Genomic DNA, 10,684 nt, shown 5'->3' with positions numbered 1-10,684 from the left:
GATCATGGTAGAATCAGTAGAGGAACAGGACAACAGTGAGGACGGCAACGAGAACAGTCCCAAGGACGCGGCAAGGAAGAAAGTGGTGCAGCGCCCACTTTACTTCGTCAGCTCCTTGTTACAAGGAGCTAGGTCGAGGTACTCTGGTGTGCAGAAGTTGATCTTCAGCCTCATCATGGCCTCAAGTAAATTGCGCCACTACTTCCAAGCCCATGAGATCACGGTTGTTACTCATTTTCCGTTGCAGAGGATACTCTGAAACCCTGAGGCTACTGGCAGAATAGTGGAATGGGCTTTGGAGTTATCCAGCTTTGGTTTGAAATTTGAGAGCACTTCAACCATTCAGAGCAGGGCGCTGGCAGAGTTTATTGCAGAATGGACGCCAACCCCTGATGAGGAGGTAACAGAAACAGCTCTCCCGGCAAGAAATCACCACAAGAATGGATTATGTATTTTGATGGTGCTTTTTCCCTACAAGGTGCAGGAGCTGGTGTGCTTCTTGTTTCCCCCTCCGGGGAGAACCTGAAGTACGTCGTCCAAATGCACTTTGCCTGGGAAGAAGCCACCAACGATACAGCAGAGTATGAAGGGCTCCTTGCCGGGCTTAGGATTGCAGTAGAATTGGAAATCAAGAAGCTGATCATTCGAGGAGATTCACGGTTAGTGGTGAGACAAGTCAACAAGGATTACCAAAGCCCATTGATGGAAGCATACGTTGAGGATGTAAGGAGGTTGGAGGAGCGCTTTGACGGGCTGCAAACAGAGCACATACCCCGTGTGGAAAACAGCATAGCTAATCACCTGTCAAAGTGTGCTGCGTAGAAGCTTCCTGTGGAACCAGGAACTTTTGTTCTCCACCTCTATCAACCCTCCGTATCACCAACCACAATGGCCCGGAAAAGGAGAAAGTTGGACTACGGTAAGCCTCTCCCGATCGAGCCATCCGCTCTCGGCAGAGACCCTGCTGGAAACAACTCCTCACAGCCTGCCGGACCACCCCCTCCAGCCGGGCCTATGGACCCCGTGTACGAGGCTGGTGCTCCCGCAGCCGAGGAGGTGCCGCTAGTCCTTGTTGCCGAGCCTCAGGCTCCAACTTGGGCAAGGCACATTGTCCGCTTCCTCCAAACCGGAGAACTCCCCGATGACCCAGATGAAGCTCAGAAAGTAGCCCGGAGGGCCAGTATGTATCAGTTTGTCGATGACACTCTGTACAGAAGGAGGCCCAATGGTGTGAAATTGAAGTGTGTCTGCCGGGAGGACGGAAAGGAACTGCTGGCTAAAATTCACAGAGGAATGTGCGGCTCACGCATTGGATCAAGGGCATTAGTTGCGAAAGCATCCCGGCAAGGATTCTATTGGCCCACAGCCATCCAAGATGCAGTTGAGCTCGTCACGACATGTGAAGCCTGTAAGTTCCATTCCAAGAAAACACACCTGCCTGCCCAAGCTCTTCAGACAATCCCTCTGTCATAGCCATTTTCGGTCTGGGGGATCGATATCCTTGGACCCTTCCCCTGAGCAATCGGGGGCTTTGAATTCTTGTTCGTCGCCATCGAAAAGTTTACAAAGTGGCTGCAAGTGACTGCCGTGAGGAAGGTGACTACTCAGTCGGCTATCAAGTTCTTGAAAGAATTGGTGTGTCGTTTCGGAGTTCCGGCAAGGACCATCACTGACAACGGCACCCAGTTCACGAGCCACGCCTTCATGCACTATGTTCAAACCCTCGGATGCAAGATCTCATTTTCCTCGGTGGCACACCCCCGGAGCAATGGACAAGTTGAGAGGGCGAACGCTGAAGTGCTTCATGGACTCAAGACAAGAACTTTCGATACGCTGCAGAAGCACGGCAGACGGTGGATTGAGGAGATGCCGGTAGTTCTCTGGTCCATCAGAACAACACCTAATTGAGCTACCGGGCAGACTCCCTTCTCCCTGGTCTATGGGGCAGAAGCAGTTATCCCCACAGAACTCATTTACGGGTCTCCTCGGGTGCTTGTCTACGATGAAGTAGAGCAAGATCAACACCGGCGTGACGACGCTGTGCTACTCGAGGAGAACCGTCTCCGGGCCGCTACGCGTGCTGCACGCTATCAGCAAGCCCTGCGCCGCTATCACAGCCGCAGGGTTCGTGCCCGGTGTTTTGAGGAAGGTGCCCTTGTCCTTAGGCGCGTTCAGTCCGCCAAGGGTACACACAAGTTATCACCAAAGTGGGAAGGCCCTTACCGGGTAGTACGAGTCACCAGACCTGGCGCAGTCCGTCTGGAGACCGGAGATGGCACACCGTTGCAAAACTCATGGAACATTGAGCATCTCTGTAAATTCTACCCGTAAGGCGTAGAGGCTGCCGGACCCTGCCCGATAGCCACCCATTGTACATGGCCTTGCGGAAGTTGCATGTAACCCCTTGTACAAGCTGGGGCGATGACCCCGTGCAAGAGAAAATAAAGAAGCACTGTAGGGGGCCCCAACTAAGATTGCATGCATGCACAAGCACACCCAGATCATAGCATAAGCATTTCATGAGCACTTGCATATGCATATAGATAGGATTGCATCCTTCCATTCATTCTCGTCTACATGGAGTCGCAGGTTCTTGCCGTGAACCTGGCTTCGACAAAGGACGAGAAGATTGCACGGCATCGCGATCATCGGCAAGCCAAACAGATGAGTTCACCTCTTGTCCATTAGTATTCTGTAAAGCTACAACTTTGCATGAGCAAACCTCGCCTCTCTCTCTCTCTCTCTCTCTTTGAAACTTAGGTGCTCCCATCCATGACTCGAACGCTGCTTTGGTCAGGGTGGTCGCAGTGGCCTTTGGGAAAAAGGAGTTGGCGGGGGGCTGGCCCCTCTGTCTGTTCCCCGGCAGACATAGTTCTCCGGCACACAAAGAGGGTGCCGGCATGATATCCTGTCGTGGAAAACTCGTTTATTTTATTAAAGAGGCACTTTGCCTCTGCATGGACGTACACATGCACGGGTTCCTGGCAGGATTTCATCATTTTCATTCATACGCAGTTACAAGTACAAGGATTACAGAATACAAAGATGGACTCGAGAAGATTACATTATTTGAATTAAAATTTGGCGATTGCCTACAAGTTTAAGGTTAAAAAAAAGATAAGTGCCCCGTCACACCTTTGCCCCTGTCCATCCCTCGCAGGAAGAGATCAAGGGGACCGGAGGCGGGCACAGCTGGGATTCGGCGCCTCCCCAGGATCAGGATGGCGCTGCTCCCCAGCAAGGAGGAAGAAACCGGAGGGCGGGCGTGGATGGTGACGCTGCTGGAGGACTAGATGGGAGGCACGGAGTCACCGGCAAACACGACTCGTCAGACCGGTCGTCCTCGTTCTTGACACGTCGTGGGTTGCCGCTGCCGTCCACATCACTACCACCCAAAGACCACGGCACGGCCGCCACGCCGGACACCATGCTCCCTAAACTCTTCCACAGAGAGCATGGTCGTCCCCAGGAGCCCTGGCGATTGAAGTTACCGCACGTATTGAAGACGCATGAGAAAACAAGAAGCCTCCCTGATTGACAGGGCGATCACACCCCCGAGGAGCCAGGTTCATCCCCGTTAGCGGCGAATAACTCCTGCGACTCCTCCCCGACGCCAGTCAAAGAAGTAGAACAAGGAGCGGTCGGCTACCACGCGCCATGCTCGCCTCGAGCCGTGGCATGGTGCCAACCGCGTCCCCTCTCACTAAGGTCAAGGCTACGGGCGACACAGCGACAGATACGCCGGGATTGCCGCTCCCGATCACAACGCCGCGTCGCCCGAACCTTCCTCTCAGATCTAAGGGAGATCCCAAGCAGAAGCCCGGGGGCTGGCCCCGGGCTCTTTTCTTCAACATCACTAGTGGAAGCCGAGATCAAGAGAAGAGGAGGAAGAATGCAGGGATGAATGACTTCGCTGTCCTCCGCCCCTCCTTTTATAAGCCAGGCGGGGAAGGGCAGCCGCTCCATCAACGGGCGACCACTGCCCTCCTCCACCAATTCAAGATAGGCGGGCCCTCTTCAAGATGCTCGCCCATGACACGCGCCTCCGTTACCTACCCCGCGCGATGCATGTAGCATACGTGGCCAAGGATAAGAGAGCACCGTGGGAAGGGTAATTTGGTAGCTTCTACCCCGTGCGAAAGTCATTCACGGGGCATCACTGCCGTGGCCCCACCACTGTTGGCTTTACACCACGCGCGAGGGAATCGGAAACCGCCCCAAGATCAAGACTAATGAAGAAGCAAAGGAAAACTTCAAGGGGCCAACTCCTTCAGCAGCCCTGCCTGTGCACTTATTAGGCCCTACCCCGACGACGCTCTGCAACGTGTTCGGGGCAGGCCCAGGGGCTTCTGTCGGTACAACAGACCCTGGGTATGTTGACCAACTGTGCACAGGCATGAGATCAAGATTGAAGCACCAGCTCAAGCCAGAGATTCGAGAATCAAGAGGTTTGGAAGTACCAACATAAAACCCGGAGAGACCAAGGACGAGCCAGGAGAACAAGATGTCTACATGAAAAGGGCCTCCCTCGCCGGGCAGGCGAGCCCGGCAAGGGGCCAGGCCAACACCAGAAGCAAGCAACTAAGACCCCCGGCAGGTCCTGCCGGGGCTTGCGGGGGGCTGAACCACCCCGCCAACCGCGCAAGTACAACCCACATCGTCAATCAGTGCGGTGTCAAGCCGCAAGATGATTAAGTGGCAGTATTTGCCACATGGCAGCCGCCTCCTACAGAAGAAGCCCACAGATGACACCCGTCCAGCCACGTGTCAAGAGCACAGATGCGGAGCTGGCAAGATAAGCCCAGCAGGCCTTGCCGGGCAGCTAGCGATGTGACACTGAGCGGTGCATTTAATGCACCCTGTCAGCCAGAGTTAGGTATGATAGCACTATTTGCTATCATATCAGTGGGTAATTACTGTTTTGCCACTATGGTGACCCCTTGATCTATAAAAGGAGGCCCATGGCCATCGTAGGAGGGGGTTAGAGGGTTGGAAACTTTACAAACCCAAGCCACCATACGCGTGTGTGTCACCGTAGCCCTGAGGTAGGCCTTGTCGGGCAAGTGTACCACACACCACCATGTTTGTTTCCACCATCAATCCGCCAAAGCAGGAGTAGGGTCTTACGCCTCGCGGCGGCCCGAACCTGGGTAAATTGCTTGTGTGCTCTCTGTCGTGCTGCCGTGCGCTGATCTTCTCTTTGTGCAACGCGACGTCCCCCGCTAAACCACCAAGGGGCCGCCCGGTCCCACAGGTGGCCGCGGATATCCCGCGACACAACTCAACTGCTAATACCTACAAATATTCTTTGGCTCCCCTTGTGTCGAATCTATAAATTTAGCTTGAATACTCTACCCTCGAAAACTGTTGTGAACCCCTATACTTGTGGGTTATCAATGATCATGTATATAGGCATCACGTCCGTGACAAGTAGACCGACTCCTGCCTGCATCTACTACTATTACTCCACACATCGACCGCTATCCAGCATGCATCTAGTGTATTAAGTTAACAAGAACGGAGTAACGCCTTAAACAAGATGACATGATGTAGAGATATAGATCCAAGCAATATGAATAAACCCCATATTTTTATCCTTAATGGAAACAATACAAATACGTGTCATGTCCCCTTCTGTCACTAGGATTGAGCACCGCAAGATTGAACCCATTACAAAGAACCTCTCCCATTGCAAGAAAAATCAATCTAGTTGGCCAAACCAAATCAATCGATCGGAGAGAAATAGAAAGCTATCTTAATCATGCATAAAAGAGTTCAGAGAAGACTCAAATAATATTCATAGATAATCTGATCATAGACCCACAGTTCATCGGGTCTCAACAAACACACCGCAAAAGAAGATTACATCGAATAGATCTCCAAGAACATCGAGGAGAACATTGTATTGAAGATCAAAGAGAGAGAAGAAGCCATCTAGCTACTAGCTATGGACCCGTAGGTCTGTGGTAAACTACTCACACATCATCGGAAGGACAGCAAGGTTGATGTAGAAGTCCTCCGTGATCGAATCCCCCTCCGGCGGAGTACCGGAAAAGGCCCCAAGATGGGATCTCATGAGAACAGAAGCTTGCGGTGGCGGAAATGTATTTTTGGTGTGCCCCCTGGTCTACAGCGAATATTTGGGTATTTATAGAAGAAGAATTAGGGTTAGAGGAGACACGGGGGCCCACAAGCTTGGGGCGCGCCCTGTGAGCTTGTGGCCCATCTGTGGCCCTTCTGGCCTCCTCCCGAAGCTTCCAGGGTGTCTTGTGGTCCAAGAAAAATCGTCAAAAAGTTTCGTTCCGTTTGGACTCCGTTTGGTATTGATTTTCTATAAAGCAAAAACAATGGGAAAATAGCAACTAGCACTGGGCACTAGGTTAATAGGCTAGTCCCAAAAAACGATATAAAATAGCATAATAATGCATATAAAACATCCAAGATTAATAATATAATAGCATGGAACAATAAAAAATTATTGATACGTTGGAGACGTATCAGATAGGTTTACAAGAATAAAACTAGAGGTACTTAGCGGAAATAAAACTATTAGTAATTTGCAAGATAATAAAAGTTAGTTGTTTAGTAGAAAGGTTTTTGTCACACAAGAAAGTTATTTGTCCCTAGGAAATCGATAACTAGACCGATAATCATTATTGCAATTTTATATGAGGGAGAGGCATGAGCTAACATACTTTCCGTACTTGAATCATATGCAATTATGATTGGAACTCTAGCAAGCATCTGCAACTATCAAAGATCATTAAGGTAAAGCCCAACCATAACATTAAGTATCGAGTCCTCTTTACTCCCATACGCAACAACCTACTTACTCGGGTATTCTCGCCACCCACCATAAGCGAATCATGAACGTATTGCAACACCCTACAGCGGGAATCCCCCATGCTTGCGCAACACAGAGGGCACCATAGGAGAGCACCAAAATAAAACATACAACTCAAACAAAACACGATCATCAATCAACCCATAGGACAAAACAAATCTACTCAAACATCATAGGATGGCAACAGGTCATTAGATAATAATATGTAGCATTAAGCACCATGTTTAAGTAGAGATTACAATGGGGAGAAGAGGTGTTACACCGCTGCATAGAGGGGGAGAGAGTTAGTGGTGACAGCGGCGAAGTTGTTGGTGTAGATCGTCGTCATGATGATTGCCCCGATGGCGTTCCGATGCCACCAGGAGAGAGGGGGAGAGAGCCCCCCTCCTTCTTCTTGCTTGGCTCCCCCCTAGATGGGAGGAGGTTTTCCCCTCTGGGCCTTGGCCTCCATGGCACCTGGAGGGGAAAGAGCCCCTCCGAGATTGGATCTCTCTCTCTATTATCTTCTGTTTCGCGTTCTCTTTTCTGGCCCTTCACCGTTTCTTAAATTCCCGGAGATCCGTAACTCCGATCGGGCTGAAATTTTAACACGATTTTTTTCGGATATTAACTTTCTTGCGGCAAAAGAAGGGGGTCAACCGACCTATGAGGTGCTCAATAGGCACCACGGTGCGCGAGACCCCCTGGCGCGCCCTGATGCCTAGTGGGGCCCGTGGGCCTCTGTTAGCATTGATTCCACCTCCCAAAAATCACATATATTCCAAAATAATTATCCGTAAATTTTTATCGTGTTTGGACTTCGTTTGATATGGATATTCTGCGAAACAAAAAACATGTGACAAACAGGAATTGGCACTAGGCACTGGATCAATATGTTAGTCCCAAAAATGATATAAAATGTTGCCAAAAGTACATAAGAGTTGTAGAATATTGGCATGAAACAATAAAAATTATAGATACGATGGAGACGTATCACAAGGGCACTTGCTAAACAATAGGAAGAGGTTGTCAATGGCTGCAAGCGCAAATAGGTGTTGGGAAACGTCGCATGGAAAACAAAAACATTTCTACGCAAACGCAAGATCTATCCATGTAGATGCATAGCAACAAGGGGGGAGTGTGTCTACGTACCCTCATAGACCGTAAGCGGAAACGTTTAGTAACGCGGTTCATGTAGTCGAACTTCTTCGAGACCCAACCGATCAAGTACCAAACGTACGTCACCTCTGCGTTCAACACACGTTCAGCTCGGTGATGTCCTCGCCTTCTTGATCCAGCAAGACGGTGAAGTAGTGGATGAGTTCTGGCAGCACGACAGCGTGGTGACGGTCTTCGCGGGGCTTCGCCTAAGCACTATGAAAATATGACCGAGGGACGAAACTATGGAGAGCGGCTCCGCACACGGCTAAGAGATTGTCGTGGTTATGTGTGGAGCCCCCTTCCCACATATATATATATGTGGGGGAGAGGGGAGGCTGCCAGGAGGCGCCCCAAGTAGGTTGAATCCTACTTGGGGTCCTTCCCTAGCCGCGCCCCCCTTTCCATATTTGCCGGAGGGAGAAGGAAAGGGGAGAAGAGGGAAGGAAGGGGAGGCCGACTCCCCCCCCCCTTTCCTTGTCTCCCCAAGGGCTGCGGCCTTAGGAGGGGCGCGCCAGCCCCTTGTGGGCTGGTGTGTTCCCCCCTTTTGGCCCATATGGCCCATTAACCTCCGGGGGTTCCCGGAACCCCTTCCGGTGACCCTATAACTACCTGGTATCTCCCGAAACACTTCCGGTGTCCAAAAATCATCATCCTATATATCAATCTTTACCTCCAGACCATTTTGGAGCTCCTCGTCATGTCCGTGATCTCATCCGGGACTCTGAACAACGTTTGGTCACCAAATCATATAACTCATATAACACTATATCATCAACGAACATTAAGCGTGCGGACCTATGGGTTCGAGAACTATGTAGACATGACCGAGACACCTCTCCGTTCAATAACCAATAGTGGAACCTGGATGCCCATATTGTCTCCTACATATTCTATGAAGATCTTTATCAGTCGTACCTTATGACAACATACGTAATTCCCTTTGTCCATCGGTATGTTACTTGTCTGAGATTCGATCGTTGGTGTCTTCATACCTAGTTCAATCTCGTTACCGGCAAGTCTCTTTACTTGTTCCATGATACATCATCTTGCAACTAACTCAATAGTCACTTTGCTTGCAAGGATTCTTATGATGTGTATTACCGAGAGGGCCCAGAGATACCTCTCTGATACTCGGAGTGACAAATCCTAATCTTGATCTATGAAAACTCAACTAACACCTTCGGAGATACCTGTAGAGCATCTTTATGATCACCCAGTTATGTTGTGACATTTGATAGAACACAAGTTATTCCTCCGGTATTCAGGAGTTACATAATCTCATAGTCGAAGGAATACGTATTTGACATAAGAAAGCAATAACAATAAACTGAACGATCATATGCTAAGCTAACGGATGGGTCTTGTCCATCACATCATTCTCCTAATGATGTGATCCCGTTATCAAGTGACAATATATGTATATGGTTAGGAAACCTTAACCATATTTTGATCAACGAGCTAGTCTAGTAGAGGCTCACTAGGGACACGGTATTTTTTTATGCATCCACACATGTATTTAAGTTTCCGGTCAATACAATTCTACCATGAATAATAAACCTTTACCATGATTAAGTAAATATAATAATAACCATTTTATTATTGCCTCTAGGGCATATTCCCATCAGTCTCCCACTTGCACTAGAGTCAATAATCTAGTTCACATCGTCATGTGATTAATACCATAGTTCACATCGCCATGTGACCAACACCCAAAGATTTTACTAGAGTCAATAATCTAGTTCACATCACCATGTTATTAACACCCAAAGAGTACTAAGGTGTGATCATGTTTTGCTTGTGAGAGAAGTTTTGTCAACAGGTCTACTACATTCAGATTCGTATGTATTTTGCAAATTTCTATGTCTACAATGCTCTGCATGGAGCTACTCTAGCTAATTGCTCCCACTTTCAATACGTATCCATATTGAGACTTAGAGTCATCCGAATCGGTGTCAAAGCTTGCATCAATGTAACCCTTCACGACAAACTCTTTATCACCTCCATAACCGAGAAATATTTCCTTAGTCCTCTTAGGTAACTAAGGATAATTTTGACCGATGTCTAGTAATCTACTCCTGGATCACTATTATATGTACCCCCTTGCCAAACTTATGGCAAGGTACACAATAGGTCTGGTACATAGCATGTCATACATTATAGAACCTATGGCTGAGGCATAGGGAATGACTTTCATTCTCTCTCTATCTTCTGTCGTGGTTGGGCTTTGAGTCTTACTCAATTTCACACCTTGTAACACATGCAAGAACCCTTTATTTGTCTGATCCATTTTGAACTTCTTCAAAACTTTGTCAAGGTATGTGCTTTGTGAAAGTCCTATTAAGCATCTAGATCTATCCCTATAGATCTTGATGCCCAATATATAAGTAGCTTCACCGAGGTCTTTCATTGAAAAATTCTTATTCAAGTATCCTTTTATGCTATCCAGAAATTCTATATCATTTCCAATCAACAATATGTCATCCACATATAATATCAGAAATGCTACAGAGCTCCCACTCACTTTCTTATAAATGCAGGCTTCACCATAAGTCTGTATAAAACCATATGCTTTGATCACCTCATCAAAGCGTACATTCCAACTCTGAGATGCTTGCACCAGTCCATAGATGGGTCGCTGGAGCTTGCACACTTTGTTAGCACCTTTAGGATCGACAAAACCTTCTAGTTGCATCATATACA

This window comes from Aegilops tauschii, chromosome 2 (genome assembly GCF_002575655.3).
Source record: "Aegilops tauschii subsp. strangulata cultivar AL8/78 chromosome 2, Aet v6.0, whole genome shotgun sequence".
In the NCBI taxonomy this organism is placed as follows: domain Eukaryota; kingdom Viridiplantae; phylum Streptophyta; class Magnoliopsida; order Poales; family Poaceae; genus Aegilops; species Aegilops tauschii.
Note: the sequence above shows the minus strand (reverse complement) of the source record.